The sequence below is a fragment of the Sinohyriopsis cumingii genome, chromosome 18 (genome assembly GCF_028554795.1).
Source record: "Sinohyriopsis cumingii isolate HCF-2022 chromosome 18, ASM2855479v2, whole genome shotgun sequence".
Taxonomy (NCBI): domain Eukaryota; kingdom Metazoa; phylum Mollusca; class Bivalvia; order Unionida; family Unionidae; genus Sinohyriopsis; species Sinohyriopsis cumingii.
The window spans coordinates 58,493,560-58,518,840 of record NC_142978.1 but is presented as its reverse complement, the minus strand read 5'-3'; the positions used below and the strand labels follow the sequence as shown (position 1 = coordinate 58,518,840).

Here is a 25,281-nt window from a genome sequence, read left to right as displayed (position 1 = left end):
CCTCACTGTCATTTCCGACTATCGGACGCTCGCTAGTAATTAATAAATTTATTTCGACTGACCTTGGAATGCGTATGGTTACTAAAACCCCTCTTCTTTTGACCTATGACATTAAATCCTTCAGAACACTCACTTTTTGTATTTTTTTTTAGACTTTGATAACACTTGCCTCTTATTAGCAATTGTATATATCCTTATACATCTATAATCCTTTGGAAGGCAACGCCCAAAGAAGTACATACGGTAAGATCAGTGTTAACTTACGCAGACATTTTTCAGCAAGGTCAACGTAAAGGTGTGATTCATTCCAAAAAACCAGATCGAATGTCTAGTGCAGTGACCTCACTGAACACATCGCTTGTTGAAAAAAAAAATCTTATTACACTGGTAAGTATTTATGACAGACCTGGCGTACTCATTTCTTGACTCGGTTTAGTACCTAGCTAAAATCCCATACAGATGAATAATGTTCCTCTGAAAATGTATTGCTGACATTTATATTGTAGAGTATTCATTAATCCAGACTGAATAGGCTTTGGTTAAACAATTTTAGCATTTACTTTTAGAACAACAATTACTATTTAATTTAAATAAATGCGCTTACATGACCACATTGACAAACACAATAATGGTATCACGGTACCAATTGTTTATTTTTAAATTGGCCTCAGTGCTAATAAGAATTAATACTTAACTTAGTTTAAATAAATGCGTTTGCATGACCACATTGACATGCATAATAATGGTATCACGGTACCAATTATTTTCTCAATTGGCCTTAGTGCTAACGTTTGGTGAAAATATACTTTATATCCGATTCCAGCCGCATTCGGGCATAAGCTGAACAGACTATGGCTTATGGCCTCACAGTCTGAAGGGATCTCTCAAAATTTCATATTTTTTAAAATTTGTTACAGTTTTATTATAATTTATATTTAAGTAATAATTTAACCCGTGAGTTTTTGCATATGTTTGCTATTATTATCTATGCAATATATTTTATATAAAATACATAATTTACATTGTAATAATTAGCATAAAAAATGGCCAAGTTCACTTGTTGCACAGCGTTATTCTCTTTTCACACTTACCAAATAGGGCCTCTACAGCCTCCGATAGCTTAGGGTCTCACCATGTCTAAATCCGGCCCTGCACACAGTTATAGAGGGCAATACTAGATCGCCAAAATGACAAGGACAGAATGCATTTAAGAGAGATAACTTTGCTGGAACTAAACATGGGTATGAGTTATCCAGTCACAACATATTCATTTTTAATGATCTGTGTTACATCTGAATTTTTTTTTTTAAATTAAAAATGATCACAAGACATCATCTAGATATGAATTAACACAATCTCACATGTTTTCAAGCGTCTTAACTTTATTTTAAGCCGGATATAAACCAGCCTGACATTAACATGAACTTTGATAATGCACCAATCACAGCTAGTTGTGTTGTTTATTTCCGGATACAATATCGTGTTACGTAGTGACGCTTTGTGAGAAATTTTCCAACAAATATTGGCTCGGTCTTTCATAGGACTTACACGAGTAGGTATGTTACTTTATTTGTTTGTCTTGTAATGAGTAGATGATAATTGTGACAAGTCTTATGAGACATGTTTAGCTGAGAGATTCACAGCTAGGCCGCACTCTTTGTCAGTGCTGAGCTGTCATTTTGTATTGATACATGCATGTCTACGCTTGAGCGGTTGCAAGTCAATATAAACAGCAAGTAACAAGATACGTTTGCAGCCGTGTGTGAAGTTGTTTCCTTTTCTTTTCCACTCGGCGTATTTGAATAATCATGGAGTGTTATACTTTACCAAATCGATAAAACAACAGTGCTGCATTGTCTAAACAAATAACAAACGATTGGCGTAGTTGTGGCCACAAAGCGGACAGAGACCCAGACCATTCAGACTGATTTTTCAGTCCTTAGATTAAGATATACAACAGAACATGGCTTTGGTATCATTAACACTTTATCACAGCATAACATTTAAAATGAGTTGGATGCCGATGAAGAACGTTCTGAACCGATAACTTGGCTAACTGAGAACAGCCATTGTGGTGCTCGTGGGGGTAATTAAGTGGTCATCTGCTTCAATGTTTGGGTGGTGGTGTGTAGGGTTTACTTAATGCTAGTGTCCAGAAAAAAGACGACAATAATAATAATGTTTTAGCTAAAAGTAATTAGTAATTAAATCTATAGCTAAAACAAAGGAGTCGAGCTGCTTATTTTTAAGTCTAGCTACTGCCCTTTTATTCGAAATTTGTTTTTCTTTTTGCTTTCAAACTGACAGACATTACTTAATTACATAGATGATGGAAACGCATGAAATAGAACTATATATATAGTTCCATTTGTTAAGGGTATCGGTGGGTAATAATCGTTTCCCCGTGATTATTAAACTGGTTGGGCATAAGACAAAGCTAAAGACTGATTGAGATACAGAAGTCGCGCAGTTAAAATCAAATTAATCTGCGCCCATCGGCGTGTAAATAGTGTGTTTCTAGTGAATGAATTATGTGATGACAGATGTCCAATTATTTTATGTTCAGGTGAATACGTTGTATAGATTGATCGTTTGCATTGTTCGTTCAGAACAGTTTTAAAAGTTGTTTGCTGCTTGGAACCAGAGTTTGGTAAATTATATCTATTTGCTTGGTTTGAGCTATGATTGTTATTTTTGTTCTTGTAGGGTTTAACGCCATTTTTCAGCACTAGATAGGCTATACATGGCGGCCAGTATAACTGGTGGAGGAAGAACCCTGGAAAACCCAGAGAAGAACCACCAACCCACGAGAAGCTACTGGCAGGCTTTCCCACGTACCCACGCTAGCCGAGCCTTGGACTCGAACCCACGCAGACAGAGGTGAGATGGCAGTGATCCGGAACGGTGAGCGCTTTAGACCACTCGGCCACTCGGGGCCCCGGTTTGAGCTGTGAGTGAAGCAAACCTAAATTGAGAAGGGAAGCTGATGGTGTTATGTATGATTGTTTGGAGGTTGATGGACTTCTTTGTTGTTGTCCATGCTGAGTTGGTACTTGTGGTGAACCGCTGATCGACGGCAGCGTCAGGTCTAGCGTTGGTCTTTGGATGACAATGTGTATCGCCAGTTGGGCGTTGAGGTCATGGCTGACTTGTTTTTGAGGTTCGGAAGAGACACGTTATTCTCTGAAGAACGCATTCTCTGACCTCGTTGTACACATGAAGGTTTCTGTGTTATATATGTCATTGACCTGCTAGCGACATGCCAGTTGGAAATTGCTTCGTACATTGTATTTTAAAAATTATGCGCTACCATCTTGACAATCGTAATGGTCCGATGTGGTTTCCATCATGCATAGTTTGAATGGTCTGCTTGGATGAAATAGTGTCTATTTGGAAAGTTGTGAAGGACAATTCATAGCACATGTTAATTATTTTGCAGCATGAAGTAATGGTATTGCACACCACAGTATAATTGAATCGTTTATGTGATGGTATTCCAAACGTTTGCTTCTGGGAGTAGGTTCTCTTATGGTTATGTTCGGTCGCTGTGGCAATGGTCCAGAAAAATATGTTGTGCGCTAAGGTCTATAGGGAGACGTGTATCCTGTTTGAAACGCAAACTCCAGACCCGAGTTTTGCGGGTAAAAAGAAATAGTCCTGTGTTACATTTGTTGTCTTGTTGTTAGAGATCTATGTGTAGAGAAGCATTTCCTGTACCTAATTCCGAAGATTGCTTTGAGATAGTTTGAACCTGAATAACTTGTTGGACCATTTTCAGGTTGGATTCAGCTTAGTTAATTTGTTTTTATTGTTGACATTTAGTTTACTTATAAGCAATTAGTGATTCAGAAGAAAGTTTAGTTGCGGATGTTGAGTGACGGGCTAATAGGGACAAGTTCATTGATTCAGTTTTGTCTTAATCATGTTTGGGAATCATTAATCGGGTTGGTGGATGATTTTGGGGAAAGTCTTACATTTTGATTAAACCACAGAAGTGTGACGTCGTTTGTGTCACTCGAGGTCGAGTGGTCTTTTTAAAGGCGGGGGTAATGTAATAAATTTAGAGTATGCGCATTTGGTTAAAGCGACACGTTTAAAGGAATTCTTAAGATTTTTGTGATTACTTGTCTGATTATTGGAATTCGGTGCAACATAAATATTCCTTTGCCCGAAATAATCAGCTAATTACTAGGAGCAAACGTCACGGAGTAAAGTGTTAGTGAGTTTCCATGATGTCATGATTCACTAGTAGTGAATTCAGTTCCAAACCGAGTGAGTGTCGATGGAATAATAGAGTCCCTAATAAAATCTAGTGGTGTACATTGGTAGTGTGATTGCAGTGGCAGTATTTACGGTAGGAAACCGGTAAATCACACCACGGAACCAATAAGAAGGGACTCGGCAGATACCGTTTATGTCGCCATGGTGGCAAAGGTGGTGCAATTGTACTGGCGCAGTGTGCCTGAAAACCATGAATTGACTGGCCTAAGGTGGCGTAGTTAAGACAGTTTCTGGTGTTAAGGGTTGGTTGTATAGTTTCTACGGCGTGAACTGCTGGCGGTACAAAGCGAAACCATGCATATGTGCGGTTGATAGATATTTGGCAGGTTTTGAGATCTGTGGTCTTGCATTGATTAGAGTAAAATTTACTTACAAAACGGACACGTCGGGCTTTCTAATTTACAACTGAAGTTATATGGAAGTCTTTGGAAATTGTGGGTAAACTTATGACTTCTAACGTGAGTAGCGCCAGAGTTTGATATATATATATATATATATATATATATATATATATATATATATATATATATATATATATATATATATATATATAAGTAGTGAATAGGGGCACTTACGTACAATGGGAATTAGCATTACAGACCCCCCCCCCGGGTCAGATTACGTACAATGGAAATTTAACATGGCGAAAAATCGTGGGTCAGATTACGTACAAGTGGAATTAACATGGCGATAAATCGTGGGTCACTTTACGTACAAGGGGAATTGAACATGGGATTTTTTTTTAAAAAAAATTTAAAAAAATGGGTAGGCAATTGAAAAGTCATTCTCTTTTCGAGAAATATGGGTGGCCCTGAAAAGGGCCTTTGGGTTTATGTTAATGTATTAATTAACATAAATGGCACCGCATTGGTCTTCTTCTTGTCCTTAGGCTGCGTTTCACTGTTGGCCCGTAAATCAGCACTCTTTTCAGGCATCTTTGTCTTTCAACGTAGATCCTACGTATCCACAGGCTGGTGTTTGTCCTGTGGACAACGGTCCACTTGGATCGGACATACATGAGCATGTCCGTCCTGAACATCATGGAAGACACAAGGGTGGATGACTCAACTGTGGTCCACGTCTTGAAGCGACGAGAACAGGTGAATCAATGCAGTGAACTGCGCTTATTTATAGGTAGAGGTAGGATTGAAACGGATTGAGTTCATTCACCAATCCGAACACGCGTTACAAAATTCAGTCAGCTCGCATCCAATCCGAAGAGAGCAGTCTGTGACGTCACGTGGTCTATATAGATTCGCTAGCGCTTGTGTGCAGTCAATTTATGCGACAGTGATTCAACATGACGGAAACTCAGAAAACGATCCATTGGGGTGCACCAGCAGGGGAGACTGCCCAAGGGAACCCGGACTTACTTTCAGAAGAGGTGAATTGGGATTTTGTGGATTTTCTTACCTCGCAAGAATTTGTTCCGGAACCTTCGTTACCTTCTTCATTACCGAAAGTGGAGAATTTTAGACAGAGACAGAAAGAAGAATTGGAGAAATTTATACAACGACAAAAGGAAGCGGAACAAGCTTTTCTCCTACAGCAGCAGCAAGAAGAAGAGGTAAGAAAAAAAAACAACAGCAACAACAGCAAGAAGAAGTAGCAGCAAAGAAACAAGAGGGTGAAAATCAAACGGTCACGGTACTGTTGGACATTTTAGCGGGGTTAAGAAGTCTGAAATAAATGTATCAGACTTCTTTATTACGACCGAAGAGAATACGACCTTCCCGAGCTAAACACGTTAACCCTGTGACTAAGCCTACCGTACCACCCTTAGTGATTTCAACCCAATCATCATCATCAACATTACGCAGTCCAGAAGTAGGCCTTGGCCGTGGCAAAGGCTTAAGGCAGTTAAAGTTGATTGCTTGAACTCACCCCTGCACCATAAAGAAAAAGGCCCTTTTCAGGGCCACCCACATTTCTCGAAAAGAGATAGCCTTTCAATTTGCCAATAACTCAAAAAAATAATAATAATAATAAACAGCCCATTTTTACCCCTATAGTACGTGTCTTTGTATGAGTGCGTGAGTGTAGCTTCTTATTTTAAAATCAGAACTCAAAGACACTTACCTTACATCATTAATTTATTCTTTTATCCATTGTTACAATCCAATTCACAATTCACAACAGAACACTTTAATAAAAAGTTTATTGACTTCTTCTTTCTCCTTTTTTAGTCTCTCTGTTTTTTAAATGTCTTCACCGTCACACTCTTTTCCTCTTCTTCCTCCTCACTTTCTTCCCTTCTTCTTTTCTTCTCCTGTTTCTTTTTCTTCACCTGTCTGCTTTCTTCCTCTGAAAAATCCCTCTCTTCTTCCGAAGAATCCCTCTCTTCCTCTGAAGAATTCCTTTTTTCTTCTGACTCCTCTTGTTTCTTTTTTGGGCAATCTGGAGACCAGTGTCCTTTTTCTTTACAATAACAACAGGTATCTTGACTTTTGTCTTTTTTAGCCCCTATTTTTTTTTCTTTTTTGACGGTCTGGACACTCTGAAGACCAATGCCCTTTCTTCTGACAGATATAGCAAGTATCTTGACTTTTATCTCGAAAGGAAGGAGAGTAGTCCGTCGGCTGGTCTGAAGAGAATTTTCTAATGACCCCTCGCAAAGCTTTGACGAAACGTTCGATTTGGCTAGTCTCTTCCATCGTTGTGCTCGGCTTGAGAGTGAAATGAATAGTGAAAGGACAAGACACACACCCTTTTATATACGCTGGTCTGCCATGACTATAAATTAGTCCATGGTGTTTAAACTTGAGTCATTTGACGTTTTGCACTCAAGATGAAACGATCCTATTCATTCGACAAGAAAGAAGAAGAAGAAAGTAAGAGGCAGAAACGTGATCTATCGCCTCGTACCAGAGCTGAAGTCTTGGCACAGATTCATGCCAGTGATTTTGAAGAGGACATGAGTGAACCAGAATCTGAACCCTCTAAACAAAGTTCACCACCCTTAGTCAACCCTGAAAAATACTATTCCATTCGAGAGACGGAAAAGCGCTCCTCTAGAAAATTTAGAACCACGGCTTACAAATACACAGTGAAGTTTAAAGATTTCAAGGCTGAAGTGCCGTTAGAAAAAGCAGAAGTGTTTATCACTGGGGTGTGGGATTCTTTGCTCACTGCACTCAAGCGACAATGTCAACCCAAAGAAGACGATCGCTTGAGACTTTCCATACAACACGACAGTTTGAAATCCCCTGTTTGGATCGAGTTTAGCACCCCTGCAGAATTGACCGCTTCCAAAGTCATGGACAAGATTCAACACGTACAACAATCTAATGATCAGTTTGACATCACCGATGGTAAAGCCACACTGGACATGACCCACGTCTCTCCTCCTCAAGGAACTGGACGCAAAAAGATGTTATTGGTGGACGACCTTCGCAACACCAAAAAGAGTCTCGTCCGAATTAACAACACTCATGACCAGATGTGTTTAGCTCGTGCCATCGTGGTGGGACGAACCTATGCCAACAAGAACGACACGGTAGAATGGAAAAGAACCTGGAACACTATTCAACGTTCCCATCGAGCCAAACAACGAAACGAAGCAGAACTCCTGTTACAACAAGCCGGACTGTCCAAAGACGCACTCTGTGGCATTCCTGAGATGCAAAAATTGCAAGATGTCCTAGCTCCACGCTATACCTTGAAAGTGCACCCTCAAGACATGCGCGGGCCTCTGTTGTTTCGAGGCCAAGATTTTAAGAATGGAAAATACATTCATGTTTATTATCACGATGACCATTTCGATACCATTACCACCATCACCGGATTCCTGGGATATGCTTATTATTGTGAGAAATGTGATTATGGTTATAACAATCGAGAGCAACACAAGCATTGTGGAATGAAATGCCCAGGATGTTTGGCCTCTCCACCCTGTCTGAGCGAAGGACCAGTGCCTTGTTCAACTTGTCTGCGCACGTTTGTCAGCCCTACCTGTTACCAACAACATTTGAAAACACAAGATTCACAGAAGAAATGTGCTTGTCAACTCCTGAAATTGTGCCCTACCTGTGGACAAGGCCTATGTACCAATACTGCCAAGGCACACGTATGTCGAGGAAAGAAAAAAATGTCACATTTGTCACCACATCGTGGACTTGGAACACCAATACTACGTGCAAAAATACCAACCCCCACCAGAGAAAGAGGACGGTCACAAGAAGAAAGGCAGTTTCATCTTTTTCGATTTCGAATGCATGCAAGAGACCGGCATTCACATTCCTAATTTCTGCGTGGCTCATCGAGCGTGCGAGAAGTGCATTCAAGAACCTATCTTCAGTCATTGCCCTCATTGCAGCAAGATTCCTGGAGGGCGTCAAAAAATCTTTCGGGGACCGAACACGTTAGCCCATTTTGCCCAATGGGTTTTAGACCCCATCGACAAGACGTGGAGCCAAGAGGACATCGAACGTTACGGAGATTGTCATCGTCATGCCACGGTGATGGCTCACAATTTCTCCGGATACGATGGACAGTTTCTTCTCAGATACTATACGGAACAAGGTACCGAGCGTCCTAAAGTGACTTTGAACGGAGCCAAAATCATTTTCATGCAAGTGGGACAAGTGCAGTTTAAAGATTCGATGAGTTACTTGGCCATGCCTTTGAGTCGAATGCCTAAAACGTTTGGAATGACAGAAATGGCTAAAGGGTACTTTCCACACTTTTTCAATACGGAAGCCAATCAACACGTCGTTCTACCCCATTTGCCTGAGGCTCACTATTACGACCCCGACAACATGCGTTCCGAACAACGAGAAGCTTTCTACGCTTGGTACCAGGCTCACGCCTCGGACCCTTTCGACTTTCAAGAAGAAATGCTAAAGTATTGTCGTTCCGACGTGGACATTTTACGGCGTTGCTGTGGAAAATTTCGAGAACTGTCCATGGAACACGGAGGGGTCGATCCTTTGAAAGAAGCTTGCACCATTGCCAAAGCGTGTTCCTTAGTGTATCGACAACGATTCATGCCTGAAAACACCCTGGCTGTCATCAGCCCTCAAACGACCAACTTTGTCAAACGTCAATACTCGGTCAAAGCCCTACGTTGGTTACATTACTTGTGCGACAAGGAAGACAAGTGGATTCAGCATGCCCGCAACGGAGGGGGCGAAAAGACCATCGGAACGTATTCGGTCGATGGCCGGGACTTAGAAAACCCCAAGATCGTGTACGAGTTTAACGGTTGCTTATTTCACGGATGTCCCGTCTGTTACCCTGACCGTGGCACTAAAAATCAGTTTTTACAACGAACCATGGAAGACTTGTACCAGGACACTTGTCAGCGACGCCTAAAGTTAGAACAGCAAGGATACCAAGTGGTGGAAATGTGGGAACACGAGTACGATCACCGTATGAAAACCGATCCCGAGTTTAAACGCCTCGTGGAAAGTTACCAGTTCATGGACCCGCTGAACCCGAGGGACAGTTTGTACGGAGGAAGGACCAATGCCACCTGTTTGCTGTACCAAGCCGACGAAGAGAAAGGAGAAGAAATCAAATACTTGGACGTGTGTTCGCTGTATCCCTACGTGTGCAAATATTGTCGCTTTCCTGTAGGGCACCCGCAATTGCTGACGGAACACATCGACCTGAAAAACATTCGACAATATGAAGGCTTGATCAAGTGTAAAGTTTTACCTCCCACGGACTTGTACCATCCCGTCTTACCTCACCATTGTCAAGGCAAACTGATGTTTCCATTGTGCCGTACTTGTGCCGAAACGTGCAACCAAGACCAACCTTGTCAGCACACCCAGGAAGAACGGGCCTTGACGGGAACCTAGGTTAGCGTAGAATTGTTCAAAGCTCTGGACATGGGATACCAACTGTTAGAAGTGTACGAAATTTGCCACTTTCCCAAGACACAACAATACCACAAGGGTGATCCCAGTCAGAAAGGCATTTTCGCCGACTACGTGGATGCCTTTTTGAAACTGAAGCAAGAAGCCAGCGGCTATCCTTCCTGGTGTCACACTCCCGAAGACCAAATACAATTCAAAGAGAAATACTACGAACAAGAAGGCATCTCTTTAGACCACATCGAGAAAAACGAAGGCAGGCGATCGTTTGCCAAAGTGATGTTAAATTGCTTGTGGGGTAAAATGGCACAACGACCGTGGTTACCCAAGACGGAGTATTTGACAGAACCTTCCCGCTACTTCCAAATGATTCACGACAAAACCAAATACATGAAACACGTGGACGTCGTTCGAGAGGATTGGTCTTGATCAATTACGAAGAAGATCTGGACTTTGTACAAGACGACCCTTTTGGAAATGTCATCATTGCGGCTTATGTGACAGCCCATGCTCGCTTAAAATTGTACGAAGCTTTAGAACTGTTAGGGGAACGCGTCCTGTACTTTGACACGGACAGTTGCATTTACATCGATCACCCGAGTCAACAGCACCCTGACATCGAAGGAGACCGTTTAGGAGCCTGGACAGACGAGCATCCCGACGACAAGATTCTAAGTTTCGTCAGTGGCGGTCCCAAAAATTACGGCTACGAATACCGTGACAAACAAGGAGAAGTGCACACGACGTGCAAAGTGAAAGGACTGACTCTGAATTATCGTACCAGTCGAGTGGTCAACTTTGGGGTATTGAAAGAAGCCTTGCAATCGGGAGAGGATGGAAACTTTAAAGTGACCACCTATCAACCGAACAAGATTGTACGTTTACCCACTCACCACATCGTCAGTCGACCCTTGGAAAAAGTCTATCAAATCGTGTACCAGAAGCGAGTGCGACTTCCAAATCATTTCACCTTACCGTATGGACAGGTCGGTATTGGTCTGTATATAAAAAGGAACCCTAGGCAAGATCGATAGTTTATTGTGACTACCAAGACCAAGCGAACAAGATGAATACTTTCAGAGAAACACAGAACAAGTTGTTTAGAAAGGCACAATTCAAGTGTGAGGCTTCGGAAGTGGAATGCGATTGTGAGCCTTGCGATGGGTACGATGCTGTACGTTGTGACCTTAGGGATACCGTAAAGCATCATGGGAACTTAGTGTCACTACCCCTATCATGGAAAGTGATGTTGTGCGTGTCAAACCTGAGGGATGCGAAAGTGATGCCGCTCGTCCTCTTGGACATTTTACTGGGTTTCGTTTTAAAGGGGAATGTTCACCTTCACGTCTACCCCCATACGGATGTCATCGAGCCCTGAGCAAACTCCTGTTCATGTCACCCAACCCTCATCGAAACGAACCTGTGAAAGACGAATATTCGTTTCCTGTGCGTTTGTCGGAATACTGCGACTTTGAAAATCGTCTTCAATCGTTCAAAGGAAAATGGCCTAAGTATCTGGGAGGATCGACCCCCGAAGAATTAGCCAGAGCCGGATTTTTCTACTTGGGCGAAGGAGATAAAGTCAAGTGCTTCAGTTGCGGTGTGTCACTTCACCACTGGGAACCGCAAGATTCGGGCTACGTAGAACATGCTCGATGGTCACCGAATTGTCATTACTTACCCTTAGTGGGACCGAGACATTGAAGTAACTTTATCATAATCTGTTCATGGATACTTTACAAGAGAACATTCGTGCTTTGCCTGTGGAGTTGAGAGAACGCATTTACCGAGAGCTGGTCAAAATACAAGTGAAACGTAAAGAACAGTTGCATCCGTTACGTCACCGGTGTTTGAACCGTTGGTACCTGAATGCTATACAAGGACTGATTGAGTTGAAAGTGTTCCATTGGACAGACATTGATCAACAACCCCCTGGTTTTAAAAAGGAATGGTTCGGTATTGACGATTCTATCTACTACATTGTAAACGTACTGCAACAAATTCCAGAGGAAGAGTTAGCGAATTACCAACATCTTGAACACAATGTCAACTTGGTGAAAGAGGAAACTTCTGAACGAATTGTAACGTGTAAATTAGTAACTAAACGATTTAGATTCGACAATGAATTAAAACCATGTTTGTGCAAACAGTACATGTCTTGTGTCAGACCAAAGAGGATTTAGTATGACCTATTCATGGATACTTTGCTAGAGAACATTCGTGCTTTGCCTGTGGAGTTGAGAGAACGCATTTACCGAGAACTGATCAAAATACAAGTGAAACGCAAACTCAAAGTGATTGAACCGTTTTTAAATTATGCTCTGTTCCAAAGTATAAGAAGTCTGATTATGAGTGGATATTACATCAGGCACAAAGGTAAACGAGGCTATTGGCCACCACCCAAGGATTCTAAAAACAGTGTATATACTTATGGATACTTTACAAGAGAACATTTTGGGCTTGCCTGAGGAGTTGAGAGAAAGGATTTACCGAGAACTGGTGAAAATACAAGTGAAACGTAAAGAACAATTGCATCCGTTACGTCACCAGATCTTTAACCACTGGTACCTGAATGGTATAAGAGGACTGATTCGTCAGAAATTTTTTCAGTGGTCAGACCTTGTTGAACACTTTCAGTTTGTGAATGATGATGAACTAGACGTTCGTAATTTTGGATACTTCGAGATTCACTTACTGCAACGTATTGAGGAAGACGGGTTAAAGGATTACCAACATTTGTTACGTGGAATCTGCTTAGAAAAAGACGAAACATCTAGACAAACTCTGACGTTTCAGTTACAGTATGTAACATTTAAATTCCTTACTGGAGAACGAACATGTTTAGTTAGAAATTACCTTTATTGCTTCCGAAACAAAGACACTATAAAATCAAGTTGCCATGCCACGGATTATGTCACATATTATTGAACAGATTCCGTGGAAGGAACTCAATGACCATATTCAAACCGTGGATCATTACCATCGATTATTACAAGAACTGCATCCATTCAATTTGGGACGACAAGTGGTGTGTGTCTTAGTGACTTGTTTTCTGGGATTTCGTTTACCAGTCGATTCTTTGTGGACTCTTTACGATCAGTACTTACCACCTCCATGGCCTTAAATGGTCACGAAAAACTCCTTTTGCTCAAAGCCTTGCGTTTTCATCTGGATACTTCTCGACCTCAACAGGAAAAAAAGATTCGTCAACTTTTAGCTACCCAAGACGTGTATGACGATGTGTGTGTAGCTTGTGACTTACACCCCCAATGGACAGATGTCCGTGCCTGGAAAGAATGGGGTTTTGAGGCTTGGACCCAAGAAGTGGCCCAGTATGCACGAGAGTTGTTCAAGGAAAAAAGTTACTTTTCAACCCGTGTTAGTGACGGTGCCAGAAGAACCCGTCACCCAGGACAGGACTGTCGTGGACAGGCCTGAAAGACCCTTTCGGGAGGACACTTGTGTGACCTTACCCCCAACTATAGAACTGGTTAGAACATTACCCAAAACATGTTGTTGTACAGACACTTGTGTTTATTCCACGTTAATGGTTATCATGTTCCTTTTATCCTTGTACTTAAGCCTTTGGCTTTTATGTATTTTTGTCTTTCGTATTCATGTTTGAAAAAAAACATTCAATAAACGTGTTCTGAAAAAAGTATATAAACTCTTGTCTTGTTTGTTTTCGTGTCACAAGTGACATTTCTGACACTATGGCTACTTCTGCTGTCTCTGCTCCCGCTTCCTCTACTGTCAAAGTCATCGACGAACACTTAGATCGTGCCAGTTGGGAGGCTTTGTATCTTCGCCATCCTTTTAACATGCTCATTGTTGGACCTAGCGGTTCAGGTAAAACCGAATTCGTCAAACGTTTGATCGAACATAAACATCATTTGATCGATCGGCCCCCTCAGCGGATCGTGTGGTGTTACAAAGAGTGGCAATCGGCGTACAGCCTCTTGCGAGAAAGTCAAGGCGATTCCATCGTGTTTGTGGAAGGCATTCCTAAAGAAGACGACGGCATCGTCTCTGACTCACGTCAAACTCATTTGGTCATTTTCGACGACATGTTAGGAGAAGACGAAGAAGAAATTAAACTGTGGTTCACGCGCAAAGGGCATCACCGTAATGCCAGTGTCGTTTACATCACCCAAAATTTGTTTCAACAAAGTAAAGCCCATCGCACCATCAGTCTCAATGCGCATTACGTGGTCTTGTTTAAAAGCCCTCGAGATAAATCGCAAGTGCAAGTCTTAGCCAAACAGTTAGGAACGCCTTGGCTGACTCAGGCGTACGACGATGCCACTCAAACGGCACACGCCTATTTGCTCGTCGATTTGAAACCTACGACCCCCGAGGATTTCCGATTTCGTACCCACTTGTTTCACCACTGGTGTCAAGACGGAGGGCCTGTCCTGTACACGTCTCCGTCCTCGACTTCATTTCACTCCACATCAAAAAATCTATAAAAACCTCAGACCCTTTTTTCGTCTGTCTCACACAGTGTGAACATGACGTCCCTTCAGTCGCATCTTCCCGTCAAATTGATTCGTGCCTTGTATGGCATCAGTCGAGAAAAAAAATCCACAAATACGAGCTCGTGTCTTAGAAGCTAGTCTCAAAGAAGTCTTACGATGGTTCACGGTGACGGCACGTCAATTACTCCAAGGAATCATTCAGATTCCTCATCAAACCAAACGCTTTTTCGACCGAAACAAAGTCGCTTTGGTTCAACTGGCCGATCTCCGCATCGACACTCAAACCAAAAAACAAATCATTTTGAAACCTGGAGGGAGTGATACTCTAGGAGGGGTCATCATTCGCTCTCTCTTAAGATGGGATCCTAATGCCCCTAAAGTTATACCCAAGAAAAAAGTCCAACGAAGTCCAACGAAACCCCAAGAAGAAAAAGAAAAAGACCAAGTCCCCAAGGAGAACTTCTCCAGTGGCGGGACCCTCCTCTGACCAGACACCACCCCGGAAAAAGAAAAGAAGCCCCCAGAAAAAGAAACAGAGAAAAAGTCCCCAGAAAAAGAAAAGTCCACAGAAGAAAACTAGTCGCAAGAGAGGCACTTCGGCCAGGACGCAACCTTACACTCGCAAACCACGATCTGCCACGGCAGTGACTGCGTCTCCGGCATCCTCACGTTCGTCCACTTCTCCGTTGATGACACCAAGAACTGAAGAGTACTTGGAGACGTTGATCACACCAAGAACTTCTCCGTTGATGACCCCAAAAAGAACTTCCCCAGTGGCAGGACCCTCCAATTTAGTGGCAGTGGCTGCTGCTCACAAAGTACCTTCTCCCAAAATCAAAGTTCAAGAAAGATCGGGCATGTTACAAAGTTTACTGGATTTGTCCAAGCAAGAACTGGCTCGATTTAGTCCGTTGCGTACCCCTGCCCGACGTGTCATGCCTGTCCTCAAATTGATACGACGTAAAGACAATCAGTGGCGACGCGTTCCAGTATAAAAAAGACCTGTGACCAAGTCGTGGGTATCAGTGTTTTTTGGTGCTACTGAAGACTCAAAGATGTCACCCTCCAGAAAACCCCAAGGAAAGAAAAGAAAAGGACTACCACCACGTTTAGTCAAACATGGGGACATGTTATCTGTCCTGTCCAAAGCTTCTCCACCTCTACGAAAACAACTCATTCAATCGGCCTCCAAAGAGGTCATCGATACCGTGTGCGAATGTTGTTTGAACGTCTTGAAAGACACGATCCCTTTGTCCAAACACCAGAAACAATGCTTAAGCAAACATCGTCACGTTCTTCGCCAAATGGTTCAAAAGAAAATTCCCATTCGTCAAAAGAAGAAGATGTTGGTCCAACGTGGAGGCATTTTACCCCTCTTGTTAGGCCCCTTACTGAAAGGAGTCTTGGGAACCATGTTGGGAGGACTGGTGGGAGCAAGATAAAAAGGCCCTCGGAAGTCCCAAGAATCGACCACTGACAACCCATGGAAGGACGAAAACTAGCTTTAGTACCTTACAAACGATGGATGGAATACCATCGTTGGCAAGAACAACGTACCCCGCATTTACCTCCCAATCCCCATTTGAGCGAGATGTCCCAGTTACAACACGAATTGCAGTCCTTAATGGATCGCCAAGATTTGTCCGAAACAGAAAAATCGCAAAAGTACGGTCAACTCTTGCAACGACTGCAACTCTTTCACCAGAAAGCTTTAGACGAAACAGCTCTACCCACTCTGAAAGATTTTAAGACCTTGACGAAAAGTCCAGCACCATCACCAGTACCAGTACCAGGACTAGTACCAGTGACCAAGACAGAAAAAGAAAAAGAAGAAGAAGAAGGGTTTCAAACTCCGCCAGAAAAAGTACGCAAGTTAACAACACCACCTACCTCCAGAATTGGATGGATTAAAAAGATGATGGCCACCCTTTCTTCATCACAAGAGAAAAAGAAAGTGAAGACAGAAGTGAAGACAGAAGTGAAACAAGAACCGATATCCCCCGCTCAGACATCCTCCTCCTCTTCAACACCTATTGCCGGTCGCACACGCAAAGCATTGCAATCCAAGAAAATACCCCAAGAGAAAAAGAGTAGCCTCTTTCAAGAGTGGGTGCCTTATTAACACACCAACCAACCAACACAAAAAATAAAAAATGGAAAAAGTCTTAGCCAGCACACGCAAAGCATTGCAATCCAAGAAAATACCCCAAGAGAAAAAGAGTAGTATCCTCCAAGAGTGGTGTCTTATTAACACACAAACACAAAAAAAAATGGAAAAAGTCTTAGCCATCATTTACTACGATTCCTCCCATCCTGCAGGTTACGCAGGAGTTCATAAATTTTATCGTGCTGCCAAAACTCGACTGAAAAGTCTCCGTTTACCTCAAGTGCAACGATGGTTACAAGAACAAACTACCTACACTTTACACAAACCCATTCGACAAATGTTTGCCAGAAGTCTCATCCGAGTGGAAGGCATCGATCATCAATGGCAAGCCGGTTTAGCCTATGTCTCTCATTTGGCCAGCTACAATCGTGGCTACAAATATTTGTTTTGTGTCATCGACGTCTTTTCCAAATGTGCCTGTGTCGTACCCTTCACTTCCAAATCGAGCAGCGAGTTAGTGCGAGCCCTGCAACGAGTGTTGAAACAAAGCGGTCGTCACCCTCTTCGATGGCAAACGGACAAAGGCACCGAATTTCTGAACCAAGCTTTCCAAAAAGAATTAAAGAAACGTGACATTCATTTTTTTACCATTGAGAATCCCGAAACCAAAGCAGCATCGTGGAACGTTTTCAACGCACTTTGAAAGAACGCATGTGGAAATATTTTACGTATCACCACACTTTGAAGTACATCGACATCTTACCGCACTTGGTGCAAGCGTACAACCAATCTTACCATCGAAGCATCGGACGTGCCCCGCAAGACGTGACTCCCGAGAACGAAGTGTTGGTGTTTGAGCGCCTGTTTGGTACGTCCCCGACGAGGGCTGTCCCCAAGAAAAGTGGAGAGTTGGTCGTAGGAGATTGGGTGCGCATTGGCAAAACCAAACGCACTTTCGACAAAGGTTACTTACCTAACTGGACGACCGAATTGTTTCGTGTCACTGGACGAGTGCATGGCCGTTATCCTACCTTCTATAAATTGGAAGACATGAACGGAGAAGTGCTCAAAGGAACGTTTTATTTGCCCGAGTTACAACGTGTCACCAAAAAAGAAGACGACTTGTACGACATCGAAAGCATTCTCGAACGCAGAACCCGTAAAGTAGGCAAACGACGTGTCAAAGACGTCAAAGTACGTTGGAAAGGATATCCACCCAGTTTTGATTCTTGGATCGACGCTTCGCAAGTCATCGACCATAAAAAGAAGTGACCATCATGCCCTTTCACACAGCAGACGCAGCTACGTCGACCACTCCTTCTTCACCCAGTTCTTCTGTGCAAGATTTACAAAAACAACCCTTGTGGGTGTGGTGTGGAGAACGTGTGCCTAAAACGCAAATCGTCTTTTTCTGCCAAATCTTCGTGGTGTATTGTGTCATCGGGGCAGCCATTGCCAATTTGAGTTTGCAAGAAGGAGACAAACAATTGTGGACCATTTTATTGAGCAGTTGCATCGGTTACCTGCTTCCTAATCCCTCCCTGAAATTCTCCTCGAACGGGAACCTTGTGTCCAGTGCCAGTGCCAGTCACCACTCTAATAACAACAACCACAACCAGAACCCCATTTTGGGCGGAGACACGCCTCTGACGTCCAGTAATAACCCCTCGGACAGCCACAGAACTTTGGAATTATGAGTCACCAAAACCAATTTTACTTAACCTTACCCAGTGACAGTTCCATGGAGGCGTTTCCCCACAACACGTTGTGCTGTTACACGGCCAAATTACCTCAGGCCATCCCCTTAGATCACGAAGCCCATTGGGAAGTGGCTTTAGTAGAAATGATTCACCCTACCCAAGTCCTCAATGTCCTTCCCAATCAAAATTATTTTACGGTGGAAGTTTATGACGAACAATTGCAACAGTGGATGGATACCCATAGCAAATATGAGAAGAAAACCCCTTCCACAAAAACTCAAAAGTACACCACCTATCACTTGTTCGTTCCCCCAGGCTATTATTTTAGTGGTCAACATTTGGTCAGCACCATAGTCACAAGGTTTAATGGCGTGTTTCTGAAAGCTTTGGAGGATACCTAAAAAGGTGTCGTCACCCTGGAGTACCACAAAACAGCTCGTCGTTTCCTGATAAAATTTCCTGAAGGGCGTAAAATCCTGTCTTTCTTATTTTGTCCAGAATTGTTTGACATGTTGGGCGGAGACATGAACATGAGAATGACCATGATGAAGAAAAACGAATTACCCATCGTTTATGACAACGAGTCTTTTACCAAGTTATTTCGTACCCCAGTAGAACTGAACCAAGGGCTGAATTTGATGTTTGTGTACTCCGATGTGGTGGAGTACAACGTGGTGGGACACAACTCCGTGCCGTTACTGCGTGTCATTCCTTTCAAAGTGGATTCTGCCGCGAACGCTGACGAGGAAGGTGGAAACACTTACAACGTTCACCGCGAATTTGTCCATCCTCACTATTTGCCGGTCAGCAAGTCGTATTTGGACACGGTCAACATTACTATAAAAGGAGATTTGGGACAAAATATTCCATTCACCAAAGGAAAAGTCACGGTGAAACTCCATTTTCGAAAACGGTTCTCTCACGACTCGTAAGTAATTCGTGTATCCAGTGTACCGAGGGGTTGCACGACAGCGAGGACACGGTTTAGGAGATATGTTAAAATCGGCCTTTCGTTCGGTGGCCCCGGTGTTGAAACCGATGTTGACACGCGGATTGCACGCCTTGAAAGATGCGGTACTGACGCAAGGCAAAGAATTTCTCCAAAATGCCATCATCGACAAACAAAACCCTAAAGAAGCCTTCATGAGGGCAGGCAAAAATGTCTTGCTGCAAACGGGTAAAGACCTTTTGGGCCGCCGAGACACACCTATAAATGCCCTGCACGCTACCGAGTCAAGCATTCAGCAAGGACAAGGCAGAAAGAGACGACGAAGAAAACACCCTTTCACCAGACTTCAAGCGAGAAAGATCAAGAAAAGAAGAAGAACCGTTCGAGACTTAGACGTTTTCGATTATTGAGAAAGAACAGAACAAAAAATGATGCACCGAGAGTCTTGCGCCTGTTCCAAGAGGGAACTGGATCTGTTTGCCATGCCCCCTACCATGATGACCATGCAAGAATCCCAATGGGTGGAATTTCACCCCGTCTCCTCATTGACAGCCTCAGCTCCCATCGAGTTTGAAATCAAAGAACAGCCCGAAGATTACATCGATCTGAATAGCAGTTACTTGTACCTGAAAGTCAAAGTTGTCGAAGAGGACAATTCGTCCCTAGAAAATACTGATGTAATAGCTCCCGTCAACAATTTCATGCATTCCTTGTTTAGCGGAGTGGACTTGTACTTGAACAACAAACTGGTCAGGAGCAGCATGGATACTTACCCTTATCGAGCGTACCTGGAAAATCTCTTGACGTACAGAATAGACGCCAAGAACACTCGTCTCAATGCCTGTGTGGTATGGGAAGCTGACGATGCAGGCCAGTTTGAAGAATTCTAAATTGATCCAAAGAAAGAACACAATGCGGGATTTGTAGAACGAAGAGACAGAATCATGGGAGACAACAAAAGTTTAGAACTGAGGGATCGTTTGCATTTGGACATGTGGTTGCAAGAGAAGTATTTGCTGAACGGGGTGGATGTCCGCCTGAGACTGAATCGTAGCAGTGCCGCTTTCCATTTGATAGGTAGTGACGTTTGCAAAACTGTCATCGAGGAAGCCAGGCTCTACGTACGACGCGTGGAAGTGTTACCTAAAGTGGGAAACGACATCAGTCAGACGTTGAGCAGAACAACCGCCAAATATCCGATCCGACGCGTAGAAGTGAAAACCTTCACCATTCCTAGGGGACAGCGATCCATGATCGAAGATCATCTGTTCCAAGGACAGCTACCCAAACGTTTAATCCTTGGTATCGTCGAGAATACAGCCTTCAACGGAGACTTTAAAAAAAAATCCTTTCTACTTTCGACACTTTGGCATGTCCAAGATCGAAGTCAGTCGCGATGGCAAAACCTTGTGTACCCGACCTTTCGAACCTGACTTTAGTGTCAAGATGAATTACTTGAGATCGTACTTGTCCCTGTACGAAGCCACGGGCCAGTTAGGAACCAACACCAGTCACGGCATTACGTACGAAGATTACGCAGGAGGCTACGCTTTGTGGGCTTTCGATTTCACTCCAGACCAAGGCAGCGACGAGGGACATTTCCACCCTATAAAATCTGGCCAGATTCGTGTGGAAATTCAGTTTGCAAACCGAGTCCCTGATGAAACGGTGAACGTCATCCTGTATGCCGAATTCGATAATACGATAGAAATCAACAGTTTGAGAGAAGTCATTCTAGATTATTAGAAACCATGGAAGTCTGTTCTCCCTCTTTACCTAGTGGAGAAACTTTAGACATGAAATGTGAGGAGACTGTGGAAGAAGAAGAAGTGATCATGATGAAGTCAAGATGGCCAGAACAAGAAGCCCATTTAGTCTCCTGTTTTGCCAAACACTTGGTGGAAAAAATAACGGAATTGATCAAGAAAAATTGCTATGGATGTCAAAACGATCATCCCAGTCAAATTCAACACGATAAATGCCTGATGCTGAGTCAAGAAGAAAAATTGGACGAATATCTGGACGAAGCTTGGAGTCTCATCTCGGACAAAGACGTGTTACACCAGTGGTATAAAGACTTGCGTGAACATTCTTGTCCACCATTAACCACTCAAGAGATCCATCGTATCGAAGCTCTCCTGAATCAGAGTGAGGAGACGAAACGAAGAAACGGTTATTTGTCAGACATTTTCAAGCAAAAAGTCAGGATCGAATTGACAACGTATTATTACCTGTGAAGAAGAAGAAAAAACACAAAACAATGGATACCTGGGAACTTTATTACCTTTTAAACCACAGTTCGTATACGTCTTCTTGGAATCCTGTCGTCTGTGCTAAAGATGAACTCCCTCATCGCAAACCTAAAGACCATCAAGCTTACGTGATCAACACGGACGACAGTCATCTCCCAGGAACCCACTGGGTAGCCGTCTACTTTCCTCAAGAAGGATGTGTGGAATATTTCGATTCGTACGGATTGCCTCCTTTGGAAGACGATATTATTGACCTTATGAGAAGAAATGCTCAGACCACTCGATTCAATAATGTGAAATTACAAGGCACAGATTCCTTGGTGTGTGGACAGTACTGTGTGTATTTTCTGCATCATCGCAGCCTGGGCTGTTCCTTAGAACATTTAGTGACCCATTTTGATCCTCGTTCTTCTTCTAGAAATGATGTGAAAGTAGATCGATGGTTTTGTGACCATTATGCTTATCTTTTGTCTCAAGCTAGGAAACGTAGTGTCCATCAATGGCCTAATGATTTCCAACAGTGGAAATCACAATTTCATTCACAACGTTGTCAGCCCTGTTTAAAGTAGACTGTATTTGAAGAAAAAATGTTTGATGTTATAATGTTGGATTATTGTTTAAAATATGTTAGAGTTGTTGTTGTTTAGTGTTAAGTGATTATTGAATAAAAAATGTTGTGTTTTGAAAAAAAAATGCCTTTGTGGTTTGTTTAGCTATAAGAATGTTGGATTCATGCTCTTTCATTTCTTACTATCCCTCTCATGACACTCATTGAACGTTGCGACTCGAAAACCGTGTGGGGGATGTTTTCCTTCACGTCCGCGCTTTGACTTTAAGAACCGGGGGTTGTTTCCAGTCTAACCATCCATTGTCGACTCATCCTCCTACGAAGATGTGCTCCAAACTAGCTAAGCTCAACGAAGCCTACGTGAATTTGCATAGGGTCAGACACAGTCTGATACCGAAGCCAGAAGAGATAGAGAATGTGAGAATGCTAAAAGTCACTGAAGACCTGATAGAGGAGCTCTTCAGAGAAGAAGTGAACAGGGAAAAAGAAGAATGGACAGAGAAATACAGACTTCAGAGACAGCAGCAGCAGCAACAGCAGCAACAACAACAACAACAGCAGCAGCAGCAACCTGAACCTGACAGAGGCTTTGTCGATTGTCGTATCGACACCAAAGAGTTATTCTTCTCTTTCCGAAGAAGCAGACCTATCGCCAGAAAGTCTATCCTCAGAGGACATCGCATTCTTAGAAACTAAAAAATGATTGCCATAGCAAACAAAAATACAAAAAAAAACCCAGCCCTTTTCAGGGCTACCCAATACTCTAGAAAAGAAATAACTATCCATTTGCCAATATGTAAGTAGAGTAGTGTGAATATAAACACTAACTCTTTTTAAAAAAATGTGAGGGTATGTGTTGTCTGTTTGTGTGTTTGTGTTTGTAAGTGCTCACGTACGTTGGTGTGGATAGTAGATTAAAATGATGTCTTTTTTGGTGTTTGAGGTGTAGATTTAGGGTTAGATTGGATTGCTTTGCGTATGTGGATAGTCTATTGAAGTGGTTCATGAAAAATATTTTTTAGAATAGTAATGGGTAGCATAAAAAGTGAGTGAGTGTTTCTTTTATGTCCGCGCGTTGTTTTTTGGTCATGATCTAGGTAAGATCAATTTTATGTTTTTAGGGGGATGTTTTCCATCACGTCCACGCTTTCAGTAATAAATTGAAACTCGTTCGGCAGTCCAGCTACCCTTGTTGATTGATCAACACCAAAAATGAACACGAGACTGGCGAAACTGCTGGAACTTCATGTGCATCTGGAATATGCCAGGCGCCTGTTGAATGAACTGGCCGCGGAAGCCATTGTGGAAGACGGAAGGATGAGAGAGGAGGATGAAAGAAGAAACAAAGAAGAGGAGGAGGAGAGAAAAAACAAAGAAGAGGAGGAGGAAAAGGAGAGAAGAAGAAATTTCAGAATCCCAGAGAGCGAAAATTGGGATTCTGAAGCCACATATCCTGCCTCTGCTCTCTCCCCCCAAAAGGTAAAAAGTAACTGGGGGACAAGATGTGTACGTGGCGCCAGGCTTGGAAGGTGCCACCATTAACCAGGTGTCCAGGAAGTTCCAAAAAAAACCCAGCCCTTTTCAGGGCTACCCAATACTCTAGAAAAGAAATAACCATCGATTTGCCAATGTGTGTAGGTAGAGTAGTGTGAATATAAACACTAACTCTTTATTCATAGTGCGAGTGTATGTGTTTGTGTTTGTGTTTGTAACTGCGCAAGTAAGTTTGTGTGAATAGTAGATTATGGGTTTCTTTATTGTTTCTTAGCGTATGTGGAGAGTATAGTTAGGGTTTTATTATATGAAATGAGAAAGTAGGGGGATGTTTTCCTTCACGTCCGCGCGTTGTTAGGTCATGATCTAGGTAAGATCAATTTTATGTTTTTAGGGGGATGTTTTCCATCACGTCCGCGCTTTCACTATAAAAACCCACCACGTCCGTCGTTGGAACCATTCTACGGAAGAACCCAAGAAAATGAGTATTGAACTATTTAATGAGCTAAAGGATAGTTGGTACTGGATGACAGATGCAGCCTATGTGGTGGAAAGGCTAGAGTAGGAGTGGATGCATGAAGTTACTAAGGACTTTGTCAAAAGTCAAGTGACGAGTCTAAAACTTGCCAGGGATCTGATTGGGGACATGATTGAAGAGGAAGTTAAAAAGTTAAGAGGCTTCATAAAACTTGACTATGTGAAAGTAGGTAAACTTGACTATGTGAAAGTAGGTAAACTGAAAGAGGCCCTTGATTATGCTATTGAAGTGAGGTGTTTTTTAAAAGATATTTTGGAGTGGACTGAGTGGTCCTATGTGAAATGGGGTTTAAACCAAATGATGAAAGCAGAGGAGATGATGAGGAAAGTGATGAGAGAACAAGTCAAGATAATAAAAGACATTTGGACTGTAGAAAGAAAAGAAAAAGAAAACAAAAAGAAAAAGGAAGAGTTTGAAAGGCTAAATCAGAATTGGATGAAAGTCCAGGAAAAGTTTAGAGCCTTGGGCCATCCAGACTGGATGCCAGAAAAGGAGAAAAAGAAGACAGGAATAGTGACAAAAGTGAGAAGATGGTTGAAGAAGTGGAAGTGTTAGAAGAAGAAGAAACCCAAAGGCCCTTTTCAGGGCCACCCATATTTCTCGAAAAGAGAATGACTTTTCAATTGCCTACCCCTTTTTTTAATTTTTTTTTAAAAAAAAAATCCCTTGTTCAATTCCCCTTGTACGTAAAGTGACCCACGATTTATCGCCATGTTAATTCCCCTTGTACGTAATCTGACCCACGATTTTTCGCCATGTTAAATTTCCATTGTACGTAATCTGACCCGGGGGGGTCTGTAATGCTAATTCCCATTGTACGTAAAGTGCCCCAATTCACTACTTATATATATATATATATATATATATATATATATATATATATATATATATATATATATATATATATATATATATATATAGAGAGAGAGAGAGAGAGAGAGAGAGAGAGAGAGAGAGAGAGAGAGAGATTAGCAGCTTTGGGTTATTTTAAGATAATATTTTTGATTGTGTTTACACCCTAATTACTACTTTACGTTATAAATTTGTAAAAATAGGTTCAGTCTTACATTATTAACCAATCCTGGTCAGCCAAAC

The 25,281-nt window shown here is 42.4% G+C and overlaps 1 protein-coding gene across 2 annotated transcripts in view; it reads left to right on the top strand.

The window, feature by feature from the left end:
* Window positions 1-1,444: 1,444 nt before the first annotated feature.
* LOC149776733 (sodium-dependent glucose transporter 1A-like) overlaps window positions 1,445-25,281 on the top strand; it is a 37,595-nt gene continuing 13,758 nt past the window's right edge. The window contains exon 1 of one of the 2 annotated variants that reach the window (XM_089941264.1): window positions 1,445-1,552. The gene's annotated coding sequence lies outside the window, so the exon portion shown is untranslated. Of the gene's footprint in view, window positions 1,557-25,281 lie in introns of both variants that reach the window. The other variant, XM_089941263.1, reaches the window with a different exon arrangement.